Source organism: Bos javanicus, chromosome 11 (genome assembly GCF_032452875.1).
Source record: "Bos javanicus breed banteng chromosome 11, ARS-OSU_banteng_1.0, whole genome shotgun sequence".
In the NCBI taxonomy this organism is placed as follows: Eukaryota; Metazoa; Chordata; class Mammalia; order Artiodactyla; family Bovidae; genus Bos; species Bos javanicus.
In genome coordinates this window covers 8809479-8832938 of record NC_083878.1, presented here as the reverse complement: position 1 = coordinate 8832938, position 23460 = coordinate 8809479, and the positions used below count along the sequence as shown (strand labels likewise).

The 23460-nt window shown below is 41.6% G+C and overlaps 1 long non-coding RNA gene across 1 annotated transcript in view; it reads right to left on the bottom strand.

Annotated features, from left to right (window-relative positions):
- Positions 1–7122, bottom strand: part of LOC133256764 (uncharacterized) — a 77851-nt gene extending 70729 nt beyond the window's left edge. Inside the window, exon 1 of the long non-coding RNA XR_009739290.1 lies at positions 6739–7122. This is a non-coding gene — a long non-coding RNA (uncharacterized LOC133256764). The remainder of the gene's footprint in view (positions 1–6738) is intronic.
- Positions 7123–23460: the final 16338 nt, after the last annotated feature.

The window sequence follows — 23460 nt, the reverse complement described above, 5'->3', positions numbered from 1 at the left end:
TGCCTTATTCATAACACAGCTGTTCTTTTTTTATATCTAGATCACTTCACTAGTTTGATGTACTGGTGAAGTCAAAGATGGTGTTTTAGTAGCAAACCTTCAAAATAATGCATGTTTTTTAAAATTGAGATTTCCATTTATTTTCCTGCACTGTTTGAAAACTCCAGCCCCCTGGTCTCTGTTTAGAGAAATAATTAGATCCCTATTGTATCTCCATCCCTATAGTAGCAGCTTGGTTCTGCCTCTGTCCTTGAATGCTATGATACTTCTCGAGTCTTTTGACTTTCCTCTTGAATTTTAAGATAGTTTTCTGCTTACATTCACCATGCCTGGTGCATGTTTTACATGAATAAACAAGCCAATGGAACAGAAGGAAGATGGCATAACTTTTGGAAAGTTATTCTACATGCTGTACCCTGGAACATTTAATTCTCAAAGATGGCATCTCCCTGATGTGAAGTATTGGCATTCCTGAAGACATTTATGTACCTTTCTAGAACACTTCTGGTTGACATCATGAGCATTTTCAACATTTGTATTATCAGATTCAACAACACACTTCAGTTTCACTACGTGGATCTGAGTCCAAGACTGTGTTCTCGGTTGCTACACTTCCTCTGTGAGGCCGCATGGTTGAATGCCTAGGACGTTTCACTGATTTCTAAGAATTTCCTGTTCACATATTTGTTGGCACCACATGAGATTCCTTTAAGTTGGAAACAAGAGAAATAAATTCTAGAAAACTTAAGCAGAACAGGGGGACTGATGGAGATAATGCTGTGGCATTTCATGGCATCAGACATAAGGAGTTGATGAATCCAGTCTGCAGAAGGAGCAGAAAGATGACGACACTTAGGTCTTTGGGAGGACGTATCAAATCATTTGTCTTTTTCCACATCCACATTGATGTCATCAAGTTCCAACATCTCCTGAAAAGTGGGCATTTCTGTTTCAAACATTAAATTCTTGGGAGGAATAATGTGGCTTTATTTGAGCTCCTATGGAGTCTGGCCCATGAACTAGGTCAGGACTCAGGAAATTTGCAGATGAGTTAAGGGCTCACCCTTCTACATCAAGGATTCCTCCCACAAATGGAGAAATTGCTCTGAGAAATCCATGCAGAGGTGAGGTCTAGCCCTCTGGTGTTAAAGTATGGTGAATATTTGTTGTTTTTCAGTCACTAAATCATGTCCAGCTCTTTGTAATCCCATGGACTGCAGCACATCAGGCTCTCCTGTCCTTCACCATTTCCTGAAGTTTGCTCAAATCCATGTGCATTGAGTTAGTGATCCCATCCAACCTTCTCATCCTCTGTTGCTCTCTTTTTCTTTGCCTTCAATCTTTCCTGGAATCAGGGTCTTTTCCAATGAGTTGGTTCTTCCCAACAGGTGGCCAGAATATTGGAGCTTCAGCTTCAGCATCAGTCCTTCCAATAGCAGGTATGGAAGAAGATTAATCTGACATATTGCAACCAATACTTGTTCAATGTTATTCCCCCTCTATTTTGAGACCGGGATATAGACTTTCTAGTATTTCCTTAGGTCATCGACGGGAAGTTCTATGTAAAAACCTAGAATCTTTTGAGCGTAGCTGTTGCAAAATTTCTGTGACAATTTGACTTGTATATGAAGTGAAAGTTCAGTTTACTTTGGTTGCAGCTCATCTCAGCTTCTTCCTGAGCCCTCAAACAGTAGCAAAGGAGGGTACAGGAAAGAAATTAATTAAAAGTCCAATCAAGTTTGGAGCTGTCAGGTCAGGCCTGACCATCTAAGCTGCCCTTCTCAGTTGGTGTTCATTCTTTCATTTGAATAAAACCCCCAGTTTCTTGGGTGTTTACCCCCTTCTCTGCTTCTTCCCCTAAGATGACATGCTAGTGTGTGGGGAAAGGTGGGTACAGTTCATGCATCCGGGTGGCCTTGGGGATAGGGCAGGAATCACATTGTCTTCTGGTCCTCTCCTGACTGAGATCATTGTCTCTGTGGTCTTTAGATGGCTACTTGCTTTCCTGCGAGCAGTCTGGAGCTGAGGAACTCATGATGTTTTATTTTGTCTTGAGCAGAACGACAAGGGAAGTGCATAGGACTCCTCCTGTGGGTATGACCTCAGTTTACTTCTCCATCTGGAGAACCCCATGCCCCTGCCCTGTACTCAGTCCAGCTCAGTGGCCAGTGGTGACTTCCCAGTCTTTGCTGTGACAGCAGCTCCCACCCATTGAGTAATCATGAGCAGCCACGGAAGCCCAACCACAGGACTCCCCTCTGGTTAATCACTTGACAAGTCAGTGATCAGTGCAATGTGGGCTTTCTAAGAAACATTATGTCATTTTTTTCTGAGGATGACCATTGTATGGAGAACATGTATTGCTCTACATTTAACATTCAAGTTCTTTAATCTGGATGCTAAAATCTACTGAAGTTTCATAAGATGAAAATATTGAAGTCTAGGATTATTTCCATGTGCATGAAAGCCACAGTTTAGAGACGTTCTCTGACCATACAACTTTTGATGTCATAGGTCAAGTAGAAGTCTTCTCTCCAACAGGACAGTTGGATGTCCCATTGTCCAAGGACTAATCTTGCTGGAATCGCCTCCCTGATCTGCTTCTTTGTAGGGGTTTTCCAAGGTTACCTAACTTATCACAGAAAACCTAATTGTTCACAGTTCTTCCTGTACTTTCTAGATCAGAAATTTTCTTTATTATCACATACGTTGAAAGAGTAGAGAGTGTTTTGCATATTAAGACTGCTAAAGTGAATGGCCTTTCTGTTAAATATAGCTATTTTTATTAAAACAACATTAGCAGTTTATTTCCAAGTCCAGTGTGAGTCTCTGAAAAATAATGCCAAAGGTGTTTTTTTAATGGTACCTCCCCAGAGACCAAAGTCTGGATTCTAACTTGCATTCTCTTTATTGTTTTGGTTTCTGTTGTCTATTAGCACACCTGCTGAAATGTAGAACAAAATTTCCCTATAATTTTGTTTTTTAGTATTGTTCTTTTTTAGCCTCTCTACGTTGCATGGAGTAACTATTTCCTCTTTGTAGCCAGGAAATAGTTGCAGAGAGTAAATAAATTGTACTTCTCTTTCCAAGCTTTTCAGAGAATGTTAAGCTTTCCCGTTGCCTGCCACTTGTGACTGTTTTCTGGCTGGATATTCTTAAAATCCTAGAGCCCTAACATTCAGAGGTTTCTAGTTAAATCTTTTTGAGGTTGTCATGCAGTTTAATTTTTGGGGGGAAAAAGATGTGCATGTATTTTCAATGGATTCTCATGCCTAAGAAAACTGTGGGCCCCAGGTGGAGAATCCATGGCTTTCAAGTCTTCTTCCTTCCTCATGTGTGATGACCGCTGGATGTACAGGAGATGGGCTCCAAGGATGGAAAGCTCTCCTGTTCCTCTCCTCCTGCCCTCAACCAGGGTCACTCATTCACTCATTTATTCTCTCAAGGAGGATTTCTTGTGTATCTACTGTTTCCCAAGAGTTGCTGCTGCTGCTGCTGCTGCTAAGTCACTTCAGTCGTGTCTGGCTCTGTGTGACCCCACAGACGGCAGCCCACCAGGCTCCTGTCCCTGGGATTCTCCAAGCAAGAACACTGGAGTGGGTTGCCATTAGGAGGGGTCAAAAGAAAAAATTGTGTCTTTGGCTACAATTTGCCTTAACTCCAGCCACTGTTCCATCTTTCTCTTACTTGTAAAGAAATCCAGATAATGAATTATAGAAGGTCAGACTGCTTATCACAAACATTGGCAAATAAAATACTGGAGAAGACTCTTGAGAGTCACTTGGGCTGCAAGGAGGTCAAGCCAGTCAATCCTAAAGGAAATCAACCCTGAATATTCAGGGATGAATATTGAATATTCAGAGTATTTGTCCCAGCTGAAGCTCCAATAATTTGGCCACCTGATGCTAAGAGCTGACTCATTGGAAAAGACCCTGATGCTGGGAAAGATTGGAGGCAGGAGGAGAAGAGGGTGGCAGAGGTTGAGATGGTTAGATAACACCACCAACTCAATGGATATGAATTTGAGCAAACTTGGAGAGAGAGTGAAGGCCAGAGGAATCTGTTGTGCTGCAGTCTATGGAGTCACAAAGAGTTGGATACCACTTAGTGACTGAACAACAACAACAAACTAAGTTCACATGCCAAAAGCCAGCATTACAGTCATTATACCTTCAATACTTCTACCAGTTACAGTCAGGGCTTGCAGGCACACTCAACTGTCATATTTATGGAGCACATGGATTGAAACATGAAGGCCAACAGGCATGGCAGATGCCAGAAGACTGGAATGAAGAGGCTGATGCTAAGGCAGCACCCATTCTTCTTTGAGGTCATTTCCCTAAACTACAAAAGAGGTTAAATCTTCCTTTAGTAATCTGATTCCTACAGGCAGACTTTGAGATGAAGACATGAACTAATAAAAATATCCCATGCTTTAACGCTAAACTTTGGTGATAATTACATGTATATGATATATCAAATCATAGCATAGAATTTTCTCTGCTAGATGTATTTGTTGTTTTTTTTCCTCAAGATAAACTTTGTGGCTCTAAAAACAGTATCATTGGTTCATTCTCTCTCTCTCTCTCTGCATATATGGTGGTGGTGGTTTAGTGGCTAAGTCATGTCCAACTCTTTGCGACCCTATGGACTGTAGGCCTGCCAGGCTCCTCTGTTCATGGGATTTTCCAGGCAAGAATACTGGAGTGGATTTCCATTTTCTCCTCCAGGGGATCTTCCCAACCCAGGGATGGAACCCTCATCTCCTGCTTGGCGAGCCAATTCTTTACTACTGAGTCACCTGGGAAACCATGCATATACATGTATACAAATATGTATATATACACATAACATACACATAAATTCCCGTATACTTTTATGGACAAATAAAATCTTGTTATTCAAAACCAGTGTCCATATTATAGATTTTTTAAAAAGGTATTTTATAGTTGCCAAATAATCATAATTTTAAAAAAGCCAGTGAGGTAATGTAGTGGATTTTACTTTTTGATGTGTTCACTTAGTCAGCAAAAAAGCCCCTATAATGCCAATAAATGGTTCTGTGAAAACATTTACAAATTAGACAAAACACAAACTTGGGCTTTTTAATATAATCAACTAGCAGCTGTAAAATAACTGAGTTGACTCTGCCACTGAGGCTAGAGCAAAAAGACATGCTGATGGAGAAACTATGCCCCTGTCCAGCGGAACACTGCCAGGCCCATCTGACACCACCGTCTTCCTTTTCCTTATGAAGATGGTGCCATCTTTATCAGACATGTTGTGCTGTTTTCAGGGTATAGTTTCTTCGATGTCTTCTTTAGCTTTAACTTTGTTCTTTAACCTATTGTACATGACAAGCAGGGGTCTGTCAACACATTAGGAAAATTTTTGATGGCTCTTGGCCAAATGATGCAACAGAGTGAATTTGGAGATTTAGTTACAGAAGGACAATTCATTGTAATAGCAAAGACCTCACCCACTGAATTTGAGACATGGCATCAAGAATGACCCCTAGAGGTGCACTTATCACAGCACACGGGGGTGACTGCAACAGTGCAATAGTATGGAGCTATAAAGTTAATTTCCGACCCTTTGCAAAGTTCTGTGACATTTTGTTTCTACTTCCGGTGGTGGGGGTGGATGAGATCCCTATGCAACTAATTAGCATTTTTTTCTACTCCTCTGTCTCCTCTTTGGAATTACTTACGTCAAACCCAGAGTCAGAGAGCAGCCCCTCCCTGCTCTTCTCTTAATTTATTTTTTATTTAATACCCACCTTTACCAATTTGCTATTATCTAGTTTATATTAATAGTTTCTCAGCATATTAACCAGGGAAGAACTTCTTTCCCTCATGGAGCCATAAGAATTGATCAAGGGCAATGACAAATCCAAGGAGAAATTTGGGCTTAAAAACTGACTTCCCCCACTGGCAACCTCCCTGGCACATCGCCATGGTTATCTGTAGCCTCTTCTGAGAACATCAGAGCAGGTCGTTCCCTGATCACTATCCATTCTCCAAAAGGGGGGACGACAGTCTCTGACACCATCCAGCCTCTTGTGATGAAGGTCACCGTTTAAAAAAGAGTCACTTTTTGCAGCTCTTCAGGCAGATACCACAATACATTTTACAAAAAACATACCAAGATGGCAAAACAGTTCAGTCCTATTGGAAGAGTTGTTATTTTCTGTTTTCCCCCTTTCTTTAAAATGGGCGATTGCTTTTCTGCCAAGGAGGCTCAAAAGGGCTGTGCAAACGAAAGTCTTTCAAAGCTGTCCACCGCAGCTTCCAATTTACAATAAAATTCAGCATGACAAAAATCTCCCAGGAAAATCTCAGGAGCATCCTAGCCGCAATACACAATTTTTCTTTAAGTTCAGATTTTGGCATTCAACACCTTGAGAAACAGGGACAGCCAGTGTGGGGCAGGGAAGCAGAACAAAACAAAAACCAAATGAGAAGAAGAAGAAGAAAAAAACCGGCAACAAAGACAGGGAGAAAAAAAACGAACACAGCCACACAAGCTATTAAGCATCTGCCAAAGTAAACCATCGGTGTGGGTTTGTCCCGGCTCTGCCTTGCAGGTAAAGGCAGGCAGTCCCGGAAGCAATGGAAGGGGGAAGAGAAAGACAAGCAGAGTCTAGGAGCTGGGAGCCCGCCTGAGCAGGAGCGGGCTGCAGGAGGGCCTGCCTGGGAGCCGCAAGACACACCATCAGCCATGCAAAACAGGACATACCTTTCTGGCTCGCTCGTTCTGTCGGCTGAGACAAAGCAGTCCCATTCGCAGCAGGAGGCCAAATCAAAATGAAATTTTATTTAGTCTGCACTGTCCCCAGATTGGGTTTCAGAATGACTGCTTTAGGAGATAGCACGGATGGGGCTCTGCATGCTTTGCATATGAAACTACGGCAGGAAAAGAAATCTACATAATCAAAAAAATCTGTGCTCTGCCTGTGTGACAAAAACCCTGGACTCCAGTGATTGTACTGCAGTGTATGTTTGCAGGCAGGCCCTTTTGGGGTGAAATGCAGGTTTTTTTTTTTTAATGTCTTATATAATGTTATTAACAAATAGTGGTAAATCTGTAATACTCCAGTTTATGAAAATATATAGGGGCGTCATTACAACTCTGCCACGTTGAAATAATTGTGATTTCTCAGTATGTTTATGAATGCTTCAGAAATTTGTGTGAGAAAATAAATCAAATTTTAAAACATGTGCAGATCATTGGAGGCGGGGTGAGGGGGTAGCGTTCTGACAATTACTCTACCTCTGAATCTCAACAGAATAAATGAAAAGCTTAAGTCTGATGCGAGATTGAAATAAAGGCTCTGACTTTTCTCTGGGAAGATGCTTAAGTCATTCATATTTAGATAGCTATTTTTTAAAATGGGGGGGAGGATCTTTCAAAACGCTCTTTAGATCTTGGAAATATTTTTGCAATCAAGAAAAGACATTGCAAAATAGAGAATATGTATCATGGAATCTTTGAAAAAATATGTATTTATTTGCATACAGACACGGTGACTATATTCTTAATACAGGGTTATCACTGGTCTGATGGTGGGCGGGAGTGGTGTGCCAGGTACAGGGTTACAAGGGGGCAGAACAGAGTCTGTTGGTAAATATATATTATTTCTCAAGGAAATACTTATCCCAGCTTGATTTTGATAGATCAGTTCCTTGAGGTTGAGTGCTGCCAATCATTTTCCTTAAAGAGGGAAAAAAAAGAGAGAGAAAAAAGAAATTGAAAGTAAGAAAACCTACCTGTATAAAATGAGAGCAAAAAGGCCAGGCAGGCTTTCCCACCCTGTTGTTTTGCCAAGTGCTCCTAAGAATAGGAGGAATATGAAACCTGACCCTTGAAGCTCTGAGGACGGAGTCTCCAAGCCACCACTAAGGCACCACGGACCTTGTCCCAATAAGATATACACAATGTGCTTGCACACAGCAGAGATCACCCAAGTGGAAACATGCGCCCACACCCCTCAGAGACACAGGTAGGACTGATTCTGTGATTCAGGCTTGAGCATCATTTTCTTAGCAAAGGTCTCCCCTGCTCCAGCTTGGACTGGCGACCAGTCAATAATATTTACAGATGTAAGGTCTCCTTCAATTGATAATTTTGCATTCGGGATGACGGCATCATGGTCTGCTGCACCTGCCACCAGCATCATTAAAGTCCATATTCCAAGCAGAACATCGCATCCAACTTCCTTTATGCTCTGGGACCACCACATCCAGGTCTCCCCGCAACGAGGGCAAGCCCGGTGGGTTCTCTGCTGCTTTTAGGAAAGACCTTCCTTTTCCTTGGCTTTCTATCTGATCGTGATTATTCAGAGAGTTATTAAGCAGGAGTTTTGCCTGCATCTTATTTTTAGTGACAAAACACCTCTTTTCCGAGGAGCGGAAAGATGGTTAATGCTTAACAAATCCTGCATCCCCCAAATTCAGTGCACCTGGCATTCATACCTAATAAGCATCTGTGGATATGCAAATGTGCAGCGTCTCAGTAACCTCATTAATTTACTCCTCAGGCAATCAGAGAACATGAACCAGTCCTGGGCCACTAGTGCTCCTCGGGCCAAGGGGATGAGAGGCTGCGGTAAAAACACTGTTTCATTTTCCTGCCGTCCTTTGGTACTCATATTCAAACAAAGACTCGTCCTCTACTTGGGAGACAGCAAAAAGCAAAAGTCAAAAAAAAAAGAAAAAGAAAAAAAAATTACCGAGGCATAATAACCAAGATATCCCCTGCACCACCCAAGACAAACCAGAGTTGATTCAGGGTTTGAACAAAATATCTGCAGCAAGACAGTTTCTCAACTGCCCGAGTTGTCGTCTGATTTTGTGATTTACTGGGGGCTGGCAGGGGGCTGGGCGGAGGGCGACCCTCTTTCCAGACTGCAGTATAGTCAAATCATTTTTTTCTTTGCCCACATTAAAAGCCCTGAATAATGTTTATAAAATGTTAGGGAATCCCGGTAGGTTTCCTATTTAACAAGCCATGTATGACAAATCACAGTGTAATGTACTGCGTTCTTAATCTTTAATTAGAATGTGAATATCTGCTAGAGAACGCAGTTAACTTTGACACGTTAAATCTTCTGGTTAAAGTGCCTTACAGGAAGAGCAGAGATGAAACACTGGCACAGTCTCCCGCTTCTCTCCATTCACCCAGACAGTCGGGGAAAGATGATAACATCTTGTAATACCTGCTCTGGAGTAATTAATCGCTGTGGTATTTAGGACCATTCAAGTAGACAAATATGACAGAGACAGGGACAATTAGGAACCTTGTTCAAGCTACATTAACTTTTCCAGCTATTACAACACAGCAGCTCAAGTTTGCTTGTAAAGCTGCAGAAGGAATTGCTATGCATTAGCCGTGCGATTATTAATGAAAGAAAAGGAGAATTGTGTTTATTGTAGTTTGAAAATTGCAAATAAATTTCAATTATCTGCTATGTCATTTTGTTCAACATGCATTCTGGAAATGCCTTTGTATTCTAAATCATGAGCTACTTATAGCAAACTAATACCAGGGACCCTCCGGGAGATAGGAAGTCAATATTTTTGCGAAACTGTCTTTTTCGGTCAGTGAAACTGGAGATGGGCAGCATCACCTGAACGGCTTTCAGGTAACAGGCTCCCTGGCACCTTGGAATTCATCTGGGCCGGGCATCTACCAACAGACCCTGAGCAGATTTCTAGGCAGACACAAGAGCCATCAAGACCTCATTGCTAAAAGAAACTAGAGAAGCTCTCCCTCCTTTGGGGAACATCCTCAAAAGAATTATAAGAAATCAATTATTATAAATAAATAACAGTCTGCCATCTTGCTAGCTAGGCTCCTTCTGATAACGACCTCAGTTTTGGGGGAAAGAACCTCAGAGAGAGGGCAGTTTTCTCAGTTGTAGAGATGCTGGAGAGTACACAGTTCAGGAGAATGGCTCAAGTCTGTTCTCTTTCACCAGGATAACTGCCAGTCACTTTGAATGGCAAACTTGATCTTGGGGAAAAAAACAACAAAAACAAGGAACCACCCTTGGGAAGTGGCAATAAACACCCCCGTCTCTCTGCTGCCTCCTGAGAAATGAAACGTACAGACACACTTCAACACCAACTCTCCATTCTATGCGTCCCGCCCAAACTGTGCCCCAGGCCCACGTTTAAGGGGAGGATGAGATGTATGTCCGGTGGCCCAGAGAAGGTCCCAAGCCCAAACTTCCATGTACCCTGCTTTCTTCTTTCTCAGGACTGGCCCATGGCCCGTGGCCACCCAATTTATTATCCAATTTTACTGGTCATCAGGAACTGAACATGTTAAAAAAAAATTCTGGTGTGTCCTGGAGCCGGGGACCTGATCCAATTGTCTTCTGTAAATCAAAGAAAGACCAGCTTAGCATGGCACAAATCTGCATTCTCCACCCCAGAATCTGTTGTCACACTCACAAAAAAAAAAAAAAAAAAAAAAAGCCGTTCAGACCTCAGGAACAATCTCCCCTCTCAGCCGAGCGGCGATGATGTCAGCTTTCTGATTACAAACTGCTTATTTATGCTTCAACAGCTGCCAAGAGCAGCAAATAAGTGGCTAAAAGAGTGTCTAGACCAGGCTTTCAGGCCTCTATTGTCTGGAGGTTGTTACCTGGTTGACAGCCATGGGTCCAGCTGCCTGGTGTGAAAGGGAGCAGAGATGGGGAGGCTGTGATTGACAGCCAGGCCCTGGGGGTCAGCCCGGATGGCCCCACGTCTTTATCCTCCCGACTCTAAAGTGAAAGCCAGGGCCCTGCCTTGAGGTTGGAGGTGAAAGGAGATGTTGGAGGGTAATGAAAAAAATCTTTTGGCCAAATTTGCCATCATGAACACCTCCCCCAGAGGGGAATCGAAGCCAGTGCAAGTGGCCACCGAGTAGCCAGGAGTGGGCCCCCAGAGCCAAGGGGGGCAAGAATTTCTGATAAACGTCGGGGGCCCCTGGAGGAACCATCCGTCAGCACACACACACTCACTGTCTTCTTTTTTTTTTTCATTTTGTTCTCTGATATGGGGTAGTTAATCTCCACCAAATGCATTTGTGGTCACCTTTTAAATTCACCATCCTGATGGTTCCACAAGCATTTCAGAAGCTTTCCCTGTTAGGACTTTTCAGTCGAAGACTGACACAACCTGAAACACTCCAACATTTGGGAAAACAAGGAGCTTTGTAAGCTGACGTAAATGTCTCATTAGAATTTTCCACCACCACTTGCAACCTTCGAATCTTCTTTCCCGTTTGTTTCCAGCCATGCACTCCATCTTAGCATTTCTGGGGTGGGGGGGTCTGAATGTACCAGTCTCCCCCTTCACTGCCCAGTCACACGATTCATGGCTGTGATTAGCATCAAACATTTGTGGCTTTATTTCTGCTCCTCCTCCCATTTCAGAGTTTGGGTTTCCTGAGAAGAAAAGAATGCTGCTAAACAATCATCAGTGAGAAGCACTAATTTGAGTATAGTAATAATAATAAAACAACTTCCTCCACATTACACTCCCGCCCAGGTATTGCTACTCAAATGCTCGTGTCATCTTGGAAACTGTAGTGTTATTATTTAGACACCCTTGTTTCTACAGAGACAAATAAAAAGTCTAACCCCCAGGGAGTGGCAACTAAGACTGATCCTTTCACATTTTTGATCTGATTAATTTTTTCCCCAAGCATTAAAAATAATATTTCTTCCAAAAGTTGGCCATGATCAATGATGCAAATAGTACAACTCTGATGGTTCGGTAGGCTTAAAAATTGTTAAGTTAGGAAAAAAAAAAAAGACGACGACGAAGAGATAGCTTTCCACTCTGTGAAAAATAACATCCATTTAAAACATGATAATTCCCAGAAGCTTCCAAATTTGAATGAAATGCAAGGGGGCACCTGAGGAGTCAGAACTTAATTTGTGTATACAGTTGGCTTTCTCTATAATATCCGATTCAGACTCTGGAACGAAAATGAAATCACGTTAAATTAACTGTAAAAAATAAGTTGATTTAATTAAGCACAGAAAGACTTAATAGATATAATAAAATGTTAAAAAGTCAAATGATGTGCAGTTACATTTCAGTTAACACTGCTCAACAAATGTATTAAATTTATTCCTTTCAATAACGATGTGTTTTGAACATTTAATTAGATAAATAATGTCTAATCACTTCAGCAAATCTGAACTGGAAGAATCCTTGTCATCAGAGGTGACTCAAGCTCGTCACATGTACCTTTTAAGGGAAGGTGAGACAGACAAACTTCAGCGCTTTTCAAGGAGATGAGCAGAAACTACGATAAAGTCTGTCTTTCAAGCCTCATTAAAATGCAGGGTTTGCTAAACAAACTAGTATTTACAGTCGGATGAGTGTTCTTCGGAATAGACTTTTGCTTGTTTGTCTTTTTTTTTAAGCATCAGAAACTATAAGCAGCTGATAAGAAAAGGTATTCAGTGCAAGAAGTCCTATAATTCATCGTAATACTGTTTCCTTTAATAACTACTTTGCTCAAGTGATTGGCATGATTACAAGAAAATTACTTCAAATTATTCATCTCTTATCTTTCCTCTAAGATGTCCTAAGTTGGGTGATAGTTAGCATAATGGGGCTCTATTAATTACTAATGTGGAAAGTCCTTCACAATTTGGATAGAGTTTGTAGCCCAAATAAAGAGAATAGTGTCAAGTACGAACTTGTATCATCTGCTTCTTAAGATGGTGCCACCCACCGTCTATTAAATGGAACGTCAAGGACATTTATTTCTTCATTGGGTATTTGCTATGATGAGCCCAGCCTGTTTAAGGAAAAGCGTTAACATCTAGAGCTGCAGACACACACCTATGCCTATGTGCATGCGCGTGCACACACACACACACACACACACAAGCACACTAGTGCATTACACAGAAGTATCTATGCATTCTGAAACACAGAAGATGATTAACATAAAATTACCATTTCAAGTCTATGGTGTTAATTCATCCATATCTTTCCGGGGAAAAAAAATCTTGGTACAGAATCTTTCCATTTATGATATTGCCTCAACTGATTTGTTTTGGGAAATTTACCTATAAATCTATTTAGTGCATTCCAAGCCATAACATAGTATGAAATTCCGTTAAACTCCAAGACTATTTTGAATGTATGGATAGATTATTGTTAAAAATATCTTGTATTTCTTCCTTTACTTTGAGAGTGGCTGCATAAATAGAACCCCAACTAAACACACAAACTCAGAATTTTCATACTGTTTCAAGTTATGTTCCTATCTATATGATGCTTTGTGGAATAATTTCTTTTTTAGCATTGCTTATTTTCTATTTCAAAAATTTTTTTTCCTCTGAGTATATAAGTTTTATAAATCAATGCTGAGAATGCAAGCTTGTGTAAGGTCAAGCCTAGCAAGGTTAGCATTTTAAATATAAAGATTATTTTTGAATGTAAATAACAACACTGAATAGTTAGAGCTAATTTTATCTGCCTTGAAAATTTTCACCTTTTTACTGTATAAACTTAAAACATTCAAAGTTGCATTTGTAACACATATATATGTATATGTACATATACATTTAAAATTATATTGTAAAATACATTGACAAAAGTTTTACTTGTGTGTATGTTTCATGGCCTTCTTCACCAGAATACAATCAAGATATAATTAAACAGGAATATTTACCTTTATGTATGTATATATATATATATGTATATTTACACACAAGCATACTTACATATACATAGAGTTCAACATAAAAATCAAGAAACCATGACCAATATCAATTGGAAACTAGAAAGAGAAATTAATTATCCCTGATTCTATTTACTGGAGGTAAGTGTTTTACTGGGCTTCCCACTTTGCGCTAATGGTAAAGAGTCTGCTGGCCAATGCAGGAAACACAAGGACTTGGATTTGATCCCTGTATTGGGAAGATCTCCTGGAGAAGGAAACGGCTACCCTTTGCAGTATTCTTGCCTGGAGAATCCCATAGACAGAGGAGCTCGTGGGCTACATTTCGCAGGGTCGCAAAGACTAGGACAAGACTGAACATGCATTCAGTAAGTGTTTTACTAACAATGTCACTTCTCTGGGTCTACTTCCACCCGCAGCTGTAGTTAGAATGCTGTCTAAATACACTTCAAACCCTGTACAAACCTTCAGGACTAGGACATCCCACCGCGATCCCCCGGAACCTCCCCTACCAGGGACTAGATGAGGAGACCACAGGCAAACAGTATTTGACCTAAGGTCAGAATTGTTTGGGGTCAAAGGCCTTCCTCTTTCCTCCTGTGTCTCTTTCATTCCTCCTCACCGGGTCTGTGACTTTGTCTGCTTCTGTTGTTTCTGACCAGAACTTCTTGATGCTTATCTGCATTAGCTTTGTAGTCATCACTGGGGTTTTAACCTGGGGGGCCACTTCTTGGGGTCTCACCCAGGTGTCTTATCTTGCTACAGTGTTCCCCATCTTTAGGCTGGGACAGAACGGTGAAGTGTAAAATATACTCTAGAGTAGACATCATGATCAAATATACCGTACAGCAAAACATTAGGAAAACTGCAATGTGAGATGCAAACGCAAGCTCCTGTTATGGTGGTTTGTTCAGATGTCTGTCACTTAGGTAACATTTTGCTAAGAGTAAGGGTGAACTCTGTTGAAATTTTAAAGTTTATTTATGGTTACCAGGGGAAGGGATGGGGAGTTTGAGACGGACATGTATACACTGCTGCTGCTGCTACTGCTACTAAGCCGCTTCAGTCGTGTCCGACTCTGTGCGACCCCATAGACGGCAGCCCACCAGGCTCCCCCGTCCCTGGGATTCTCCAGGCAAGAACACTGGAGTGGGTTGCCATTTCCTTCTCCAATGCATGAAAGTGAAAAGTGAAAGTGAAGTCGCTCAGTCGTGTCCGACTCTTAGTGACCCCATGGACTGCAGCCCACCAGGCTCCTCCATCCATGGGATTTTCCAGGCAAGAGTACTGTATACACTACTATATTTAAAATGTATAACCAACAAGGTCCTACTGCTCAATGTTATGTGGCAGCCTGGGCAGGAGAATAGTTTAGGGGGAATGGATACATGTATCTGTATGGCTGAGTCCCTTTGTTGTGCATTTGAAAATATCACAACATTGTTAACTGGTTATATTCCAGTATAAAATAAACAGCTAAAAAAAGAAGAGCTCTGTAAATTGTTTTAAGTTCATAACTGAACATGAAACACGTACAAGGTGAATATTGATACTTAGTGATGTCTTGGGTGTATATTAGTAGTGAAGGCATGAAACCTACATACAAGTAAAAAAATTTTTTTTAATCTCCTAACAAGCACAATGTATCTTACAATATATTTAAATATTGTAAAGAAGGTGTTTTTCATTCTCATTCTCATCATCATTTTCCAGCTTATTTGTCCATCTGTGTGCCTATACTATAGGATTTTTGCACAGTAAAACTTGGAATTTTATGCTTACTTGCAGGCAATTTGAGACTTCTATTTAAAATTCAGGAAAGTAGTCTTGTTTGGGTTGCCTTTTCATGTGTAAGTTGCATAGTCTGGAACTTGGCCCTTCTCTGGAATAAATTAAGCTTCCAAAGTCCACGGGAGCCTGGGCTTAGCCACGAGGGGCCCTGAGAGAAGGGCCTCATCACTCTCTGCCTCAGTCTTTCCATTTATAAGTGACCCACCTTTCTTAGCAAGGCTGTTTTTAAAGCTCACACTCATGAAATAGTAATATGGCTTGGAAAAAAGATAATATGTATTACTAAAGCTTGCTATTTTAGAACACAAGAATTGGGGAAAAAATTACATAGAAGGAAAGAAAGAACTGGATTTTATCTGTCTTTTGAATGGGCTTATTTAAACATCTTAGAGATTCTGCCCAGACCATCCATGAATTAAAGAAAGAAATAAAAGAAGGAAGAGAGAGATAGAAAGAGAGAGGGAGGTAGGAAGAAGAAAGAGAACATATAGGGTTTGAATTGGACATGACGTGGACACAAGATGATTTAGGGGCAGAATTCTGAGCTGACAGAAGCCCAGGTCTTCTGCTCTGAAACCATCCAGCTGGCTTTGCCCTTGGAAGGGCACTACCCTTCTGGGAAGCCCACTCCCCCACTGTACATGCTGCTTCAGGAAAGATGTTCATAGTATCTGAGCTTCAGTGAGAAGCAGAACCTAAGGTGACAAAGAGGCAGAAATGATGGCCTTTTTTCCCCTCAAATTCAATTGGTTAGAATATTATTGTTTTGGCCTTTCTGAGTAAGACCACAGGAAGAATATTTGTGTTGCCCAAATCAAGGATGTGGAATGTACAAGAAACACAGAATAGCTGTGATTCTTACAGAGTCTACTAAGAGTACTTTGAAATATCCATTTCAAATTTGTGGCCGGAGGAGGCCTTCTGGGCACAGTGCAAAGTAAGAAAGGCAGAATTTCACCTCGGACCCTCTTCCAGACACCAAATCTGGCAAACTTGGGGCCATGGCTATGACTCCGCAGTCTTGGTCCCACTAGCATCGGTCTTTGGGATACCAGGGAAAAGTACCCAGGGACACCCTAGTAGAGGCAGTGGTGGTTTAGTTGCCAAGTTGTATCTGATTCTTTGCAATCTCATGGACTGTAGCCTGCCAGACTCCTCTGTCCATGGGGTTTCCCAGGGAAGAACACTGGAATAGGTTGCCATTCCCTCCCCTAGGGAATCTTCCCCAACCAAGGAAGACACTGCTGCTGCTAAGTTGCTTCAGTCGTGTCCGACTCTGCGCGACCCCATAGATGGCAGCCCACCAGGCTCCCCTGTCCCTGGGATTCTCCAGGCAAGAACACTGGAGTGGGTTGCCATTTCCTTCTCCAAGGAAGACACTGGGATCCTTCAAAGCCAGAATTCAATGCACATTCCTCGTGGTGCGGAGCCCGCAGTAAGACTGTCAGCTGCCAATGGCACCACTATGGTGGTAACAGGGATGAATGAAGACATGTAAACATTTTCAATTATTGAAACCAAAGGGGTCATAAAATCGGTGCAAAGTTTTATCTCAATGTTCTTTCTTCAACTGTGAAACAAGTTTCCTCAGGTCCTCCCTAGGAAATTAATAGCACCCTCAAGCATTAGAAAGAGTCCACTTATTTGAAAAATGAAACTTATGCAGATCAACCATTATAGAAAATTTTAAATCTGTGCATTTTATTATCAAGCTTATGTCTTCCATTAATGTATTAGCTCATCTAGATAATTGTATTTTTAAATTGAAGTATAGCTAATTTATAACATTGTGTTCATTTCAGGTGTCCAGCAGAGTGATTCAGTTATACACTCATGTATGTATATACATAATTTATTCTTTTTCAGATTCCTTTCCCTTATAGGTAATTATAAAAACACTGAGTATAGGTCCCTGTGTTATACGGTAGGTCCTTGTTGGTCACGTATTTTGTATATAGCAAAGTGTATCTGTTAATCTCAAACTCCCAATTTATTTCCCTTCTTTCCCCTTTGGTAACCATAAGTTTGTTTTCTATGTCTATGAGCCTACTTTTGTTTTGTAAATAAGTTCACCGGTATATGTTTTTAGATTCCACATATAAGTGGTATCTGGATAACCATCTCACAAGTGTTAAATAAGTAGTAGGATTTCCACATATTTAAAATGTACATGTTGACTATCCATTGATAGTAAGCTGACGTTATAGAATTTATATTTGTAACATCCTCAAAAGTCTGATTTAAACAATATTATCTAAAATTAGCCAAAATGATAGATCCAACTTAAATAAATTTTTGTCTATGAATTTGGCCAATGAAATATGGAAATATGAATATTTTAGGGGAGCTGGTTACATAAGGTCCATAAGTCAGGCAGGCTCAACAAACATATACTGAACATCTATAATTAACAGCCTCTTGTATACTTCTGGGACTAGAGTGGCATTTCTAATTTTTCCTTTTTTTCCTGTTGCTCATGGCTTGTGAGCCAGACACCAACAAGTCTTTACAATATAATGCAATAAAAGTCAAAATAAAGGTATATCTCTGTTGTTTCAAGAACAGAGAGAAGGGTTGTGAGCTCTGAAGTCAGAAAAAGATGGTGTCCTGGTGGGCCAGGGGAAAGTCAGCAACTGGAGCGAAGTCAACTCCAGAGAGGTTAGCCATCGAAGAGAGAAGGAGCCAGGTATCTTAGACCTAGGAAAGCCACCCAAAGTCTAGGATGTCTCTGCAAATCATGATCTGGTTAGGAAATTGGCATCCAAAAAGGGCTGGGTTCAGGGAAATTTTTGGCATCAAAGGAAGAGAAATGAACTCAGGAAGGTCCAGGCAAGGAGATGAAATCTCAGTGGGAAGACTGGGTGGTGGATGAGAGCGTGCAACTTGGTAACCGTGCACTGGAGAACTTCCTGAGCTGTTCCATCCTTTTAGGAGCTTCCTGCTAGGGCCTCTGTCTGAACATGTTTGATGGGAATTGTCTACCTAGAGAACCCCTTCTTCTAGGGCGATGGTAGTAACCTGGGCCAGAGGGATGATGCTGACTCACATGGGTCTCAATTCAACACAGATGTAACTCCTAGGAACTGGGTGGTCTCTCCTCTCCAACCCCACTGCAAGTGGAATTATTGCCCAGGAAAACCCCTACAGTCAGACCTAAGTTCTTGAAGCCTCTCTGATATTAACATTTGGATACCCACCCATCCACATCTTTACAGATGGATCAATATCCTTTGTGAGCCCATCAAATCTGCTACCTGTACTCTCCCTAAAGGCTCATGAAGGATGGTGGTGTGTGTGCTTAGTCATGTCCAACTCTTTGCAACTCTATGGGCTGTAGTCCACCAGGCTCCTCTGTCCATGGGATTTTCCAGGCAATAATACTGGAGCAGGTTGCCATTTCCTACTGCAGGGGATCTTCCCAACCCTGGGATCAAACCTGAGACTCTTGTGTCTCCTATATTGGCAAGTGGCTTCTTTACCATTAGCACTGAAAACAGGGAAGAAAGATTCTCTGAAGATTAATAGACTTGGCGATTGTGTAAGAAGCATACAGACAAACATGGGAGGCAGTGTAGATGGCTGTGTGTGACAGAGAAAGAAGACAGTGATGGTTATTTCCACCCAGTAATGATTGTGAGAAAACTCTGGCCCTGAGAAACTATTCCGCATAAAAATCTGAAAAGAACAGGTAAATATCTGATAAGGCTAAGTAGAGCTCACAGCTCTTTGTTGATTGGCCAAGGTCCCTGATGGCCCAAATTTAGTAAGTGCTGTTGGTAGGCTTTGTCTGAATAAGGGAGTCACTTCCTTCCTTCCTACACCACCTACTGTCTTAAGAGTGTTAAAAGATTTGGAACAGGACAGAAAAGACGTTTTTGACAGCATAATGGTTTTAAGGTAACAATACAGCTCAAAAGAAGTAAAGCAAATAATAAGATGGATTTTCCAAGGACCAAAGCCTTCCTCTCCTTTAGATAATTTGGTGGCATTGAGGCTATTGTTTTCCCCACACAAGTCAGAGAGGAGGGTGCCATTCCCATGTATGAGCATGTCCAACATAGAGTAAGCCTCTTGTGCTATTGATAATTATCTTCAGCTGGTGATGGAACCAAGTCACATCTACAGAAAGGCATGTTTTGTGAAGAACACAAAAAAATTATTGCAGTGATCCTGCTAATTCCTTGAAATTCTAAGACGTTTCAAAATAGTCACCGTTTTTAGAGAAGAATACTTGCTCTAAAACTTAAAAGCAGCTATGAAAAGCCACAAGGTCAAAAGGTATAAACTTTCACTTATATAATAAACAATTTCTAGGGGGATGAGTCCAGCATGCTGACTGTTTTAACAATACTGTTTCCTATATTTGAAAGTTGCTAAGAGATTAGGGCTTAAAAGTCCTCAACATAAAGGAAAAAATTGTAACTGTGTATGTTGAAGAACATTCACTACACTTGTGGTAATCATTTCATGACATATTTACATATCAAGTCATTATGTTGTGAAACTTAAACTTATACAATGTTATGTCAATTGTATTTCAGTAAAACTGGAAAAACAGCTATTAAAAAGGAGAAAAAGAGACTAATGAATTACTGTAGTAATTGTATGTACACTATGTACATACAAATGCTTCTTCTTGTTCAAATTCAACAGTAATTCTAAAAGTGGTAATTGCTGTGTGGTGCATACATAGGCACACACATATGTGTGTGTGTGTTTGTATGCTGTGAAGGAAGAGATATTAGAAAGAAACAGGAAAACACTTGATTCTTTGTTACTTTGTTCTATCTGCCCATATTGTTCATGTTGCCATTGTTTAGTTGCTCAGTCCTGTCTGACTCATTTGTGACCCCATGGACTGTAGACTGCCAGGCTCCTCTGTCCATGGGATTCTCCAGGCAAGAATACTAGGGTGGGTTGCCATTTCCTTCTCCAGGGACTCTTCCCCACCCATGGATCAAACCTGAATCTCCTGTGTATTGTGCATTGGCAGGTGGATTCTTTACCACTGAGTAACCTGGGAAGCCCTATTTGTGAGTGGCCATAGACTGACTCATTGGAAAAGACCCTGAAGCTGGGAAAGATTAAAGGCAGGAGGAGAAGGGGACGACAGAGGATGAGATGGTTGGATGGCATCACCGACTCAATGGACATGAGTTTGAGCAAGCTCCAGGAGTTGGTGATGAACAGGGAAGCCTACCGTGCTGCAATCCACGGGGTTGCAAAGAGTTGGACATAACTGAGTGGCTGAACTGAACTGATAGATTGTTTTGAAAGTTTAACTGAATGTCAACTTAATAATCCCAGGATATACAGGCCAGATGGTTTTCTAAGAGGATGTGAGGCCACATGGTAGTGAGATGCTATAGATGACACTATTCAGAGGTGTATTCAGGGCCAATGAAGGTGGTCAGATCCACCTGCTCAGATCTCTGAAACAGAGCCTGGTGGTACCCAGGAGCCATGGGGACAGGAGTGGGCTAGGGCATGGTTTGGAAGAGCAAAGTTCTACCTAGAAGGAAAGGGGTTACGCCAGAAAGAAAAAAGACTAAATTAAAAATCAAATAAATAATATAATATAATACAACAGAATTTCTTTCCTTTTGTTGCTCTTGTCTTATCCTTGCTTCAAGGATGTAGTCTCAGAAAACATAGCCACAGCTATTTCACATGGTTCTTCCCCACTTTTCTGTGGGCTCAATCCTAAAGAAAATCAACCCTGAATATTCATTGGAAGGATTGATGCTGAAACTGAAGCTCCAATACTTTGGCCACCTGATGTGAAGAGCCGACTCATTAGAAAAGACCCTGATGCTGGAAAAGATTGAGGGCAGGAAGAGAAGGGGGCGACAGAGGATGATATGATTGGATGGCATCATAGACTTGATGGACATGAGTTTGAGCAAGCTCTAGGAGATAGTGAAGGACAGGGAAGCCTGTCAAGCTGCAATCCATGGGGTCGCAGAGTTGGACGTGACTTAGAGACTGAACAACAACAATAAATCAACACCTTGGATTTCTGGGTATTTTGCATCAACACACTATGTCGTGTTATGTTCTGAGGCTGTTTCCTAAACAGTGCAGTCATGACCTCAAGAGAGAAGGTAAACCCCAAATCATGCCTGAGCTACCCTGAGGAGGCTGGGCTCTGCAGGCAACCTTGAACTGGAAGAAAACTTTCAGGTTAACCAAGTTCTTGCTTAGAGTGAATGGGATTGCAGCTAGGTCATGGAACAGTAGATAGGACCTGCGGGTCACACCAAGCAGTCTCCTTGTCGTGTCGGGGAAGCTGAGGTCCGAGACACACACCTGTGAGGACAATCAAGGCCCCTCCTTGGCATGACTTCCTCTCAAATGCCTTTCTGGATTCCTGGATTACAGGTAGACATCTCCAGCCTCTCTCAGAGCTGAGCAGTGTCTGAAAGGTAGCCTGTGGAGTACTCACTGATGCTTCAGAGTGGGTCAGAATGTGGCCCCTGAGCAGCCCTGCCCCCAGCAGAGCCCATGCAGCTCAAGGACCTCACACCTGCCCGCCTCCAGGGATGCTCATGGCCAAGGTCAGAGAATGGGAGGAGGTGCCATGAAGGGGAATGTGCCCCTGTGGACATACCAACCACAGCCCAAACCAGGGGAATGAAGGAGGCCAGGGAAGATATAGTTTGTATTCCTGAAAGTAGTGAATGAAAATAGAAGGTTATAAAAACAACAGTTCTGAGACAGAATTCTATTTCAATTTGGCTAAAAATCACTTTATCAACTTTTTAGAAAGAGTTCCAGATTACCACCTGCTACAATTATCATCATTTCCCATCAAAATGTTACAAAGAGGTTACAAGTCTTTGACCATAGTTCTCTATTATGTTATCACAGTATTCATTTCATTTTCAGATTGGTGAAAATTTCAATGGCTTCATTAAAATATTCACTTTTTTGCTTTTGAAAATATTTATTTTTCTCTTTTTTCCACGTTCTTGAAGAACAATGAATTTAATAACAGTTAGGAGAAGGAGAATTAAGTGAAAAAAATCACAAAGCAAACACCGGCCATCAAATGCATCTCTTAAGAAAGCACTGAGGCGTCCTCCTGCAGGATTTTTGATGAGAAATGAGGAGGTCTATATTCCAGCAGCTCCCTTCGCTCTTGTACACTAATGGGTGAGCTTTCTCATTTCGGGTTATTCAAACTGAGGCCACTGTATATTTCACAATATCACAGCATCAAATACGTCCTGACCTCCTGAGAGAGACCCAAAAGTCATTTTTAAAAAAATGAGTAAACGATCAGTGAAACCGATACTGCTTTTATTTTTTTTTAATATAAGTTTTCTATCATGTCTCCCACTGTGACACCTCGGTCCCCCCTCCCCCCAACCCCTTCGCCCCACCCCCATGATGGAAAGAAAAGCCGGGGGCCCAGCCGTCACGGAGCTGAGCAGGCTGAGGGGTGCGGGGTGCAGCCTGGAGCCTTCACCAAGGATGATAAGCCTGCATGAATTTTACGAGTCTCAGTATCAAGGTTGCCCTAGCCCAAGGGATTTAAGAATAAGGGGGGGAGAAAAGAGAAGGCAGATGTATGAATAACTGGCATTGTAAATCTTCACCGTGGCAACCCACAGCTCGAAAAAGTCTGTGATGGGTTCATGACTTGGGAAGAAAGCGACGCAGCAGAATGTGAATGGATTTTCTTCAGCTACTTAATACACTGCTTAGAGCAGCTTAAGGGGGTGCCTGTAAGGGTGTGTGTGTGTGTGTGTGTGTGTGTGTGTGTGTTTGTCTCTGTGTGTGTGTGTGAGAGAGAGAGAGAGAGAAAGCCTGTGTAAGAGGAGGAGCTCTCTGGAAATTCGTTAGAAGGAATTACCAGTGTTCTACAGCTCGCCAGCTTTGGGGGCAAAAAGAGGACCGTTTAGCCTCAGAATATAAATGACCGGATTTTGCTTGGGGGAGGGAGAAAAAAAAAGGGCCGCGGGGGAG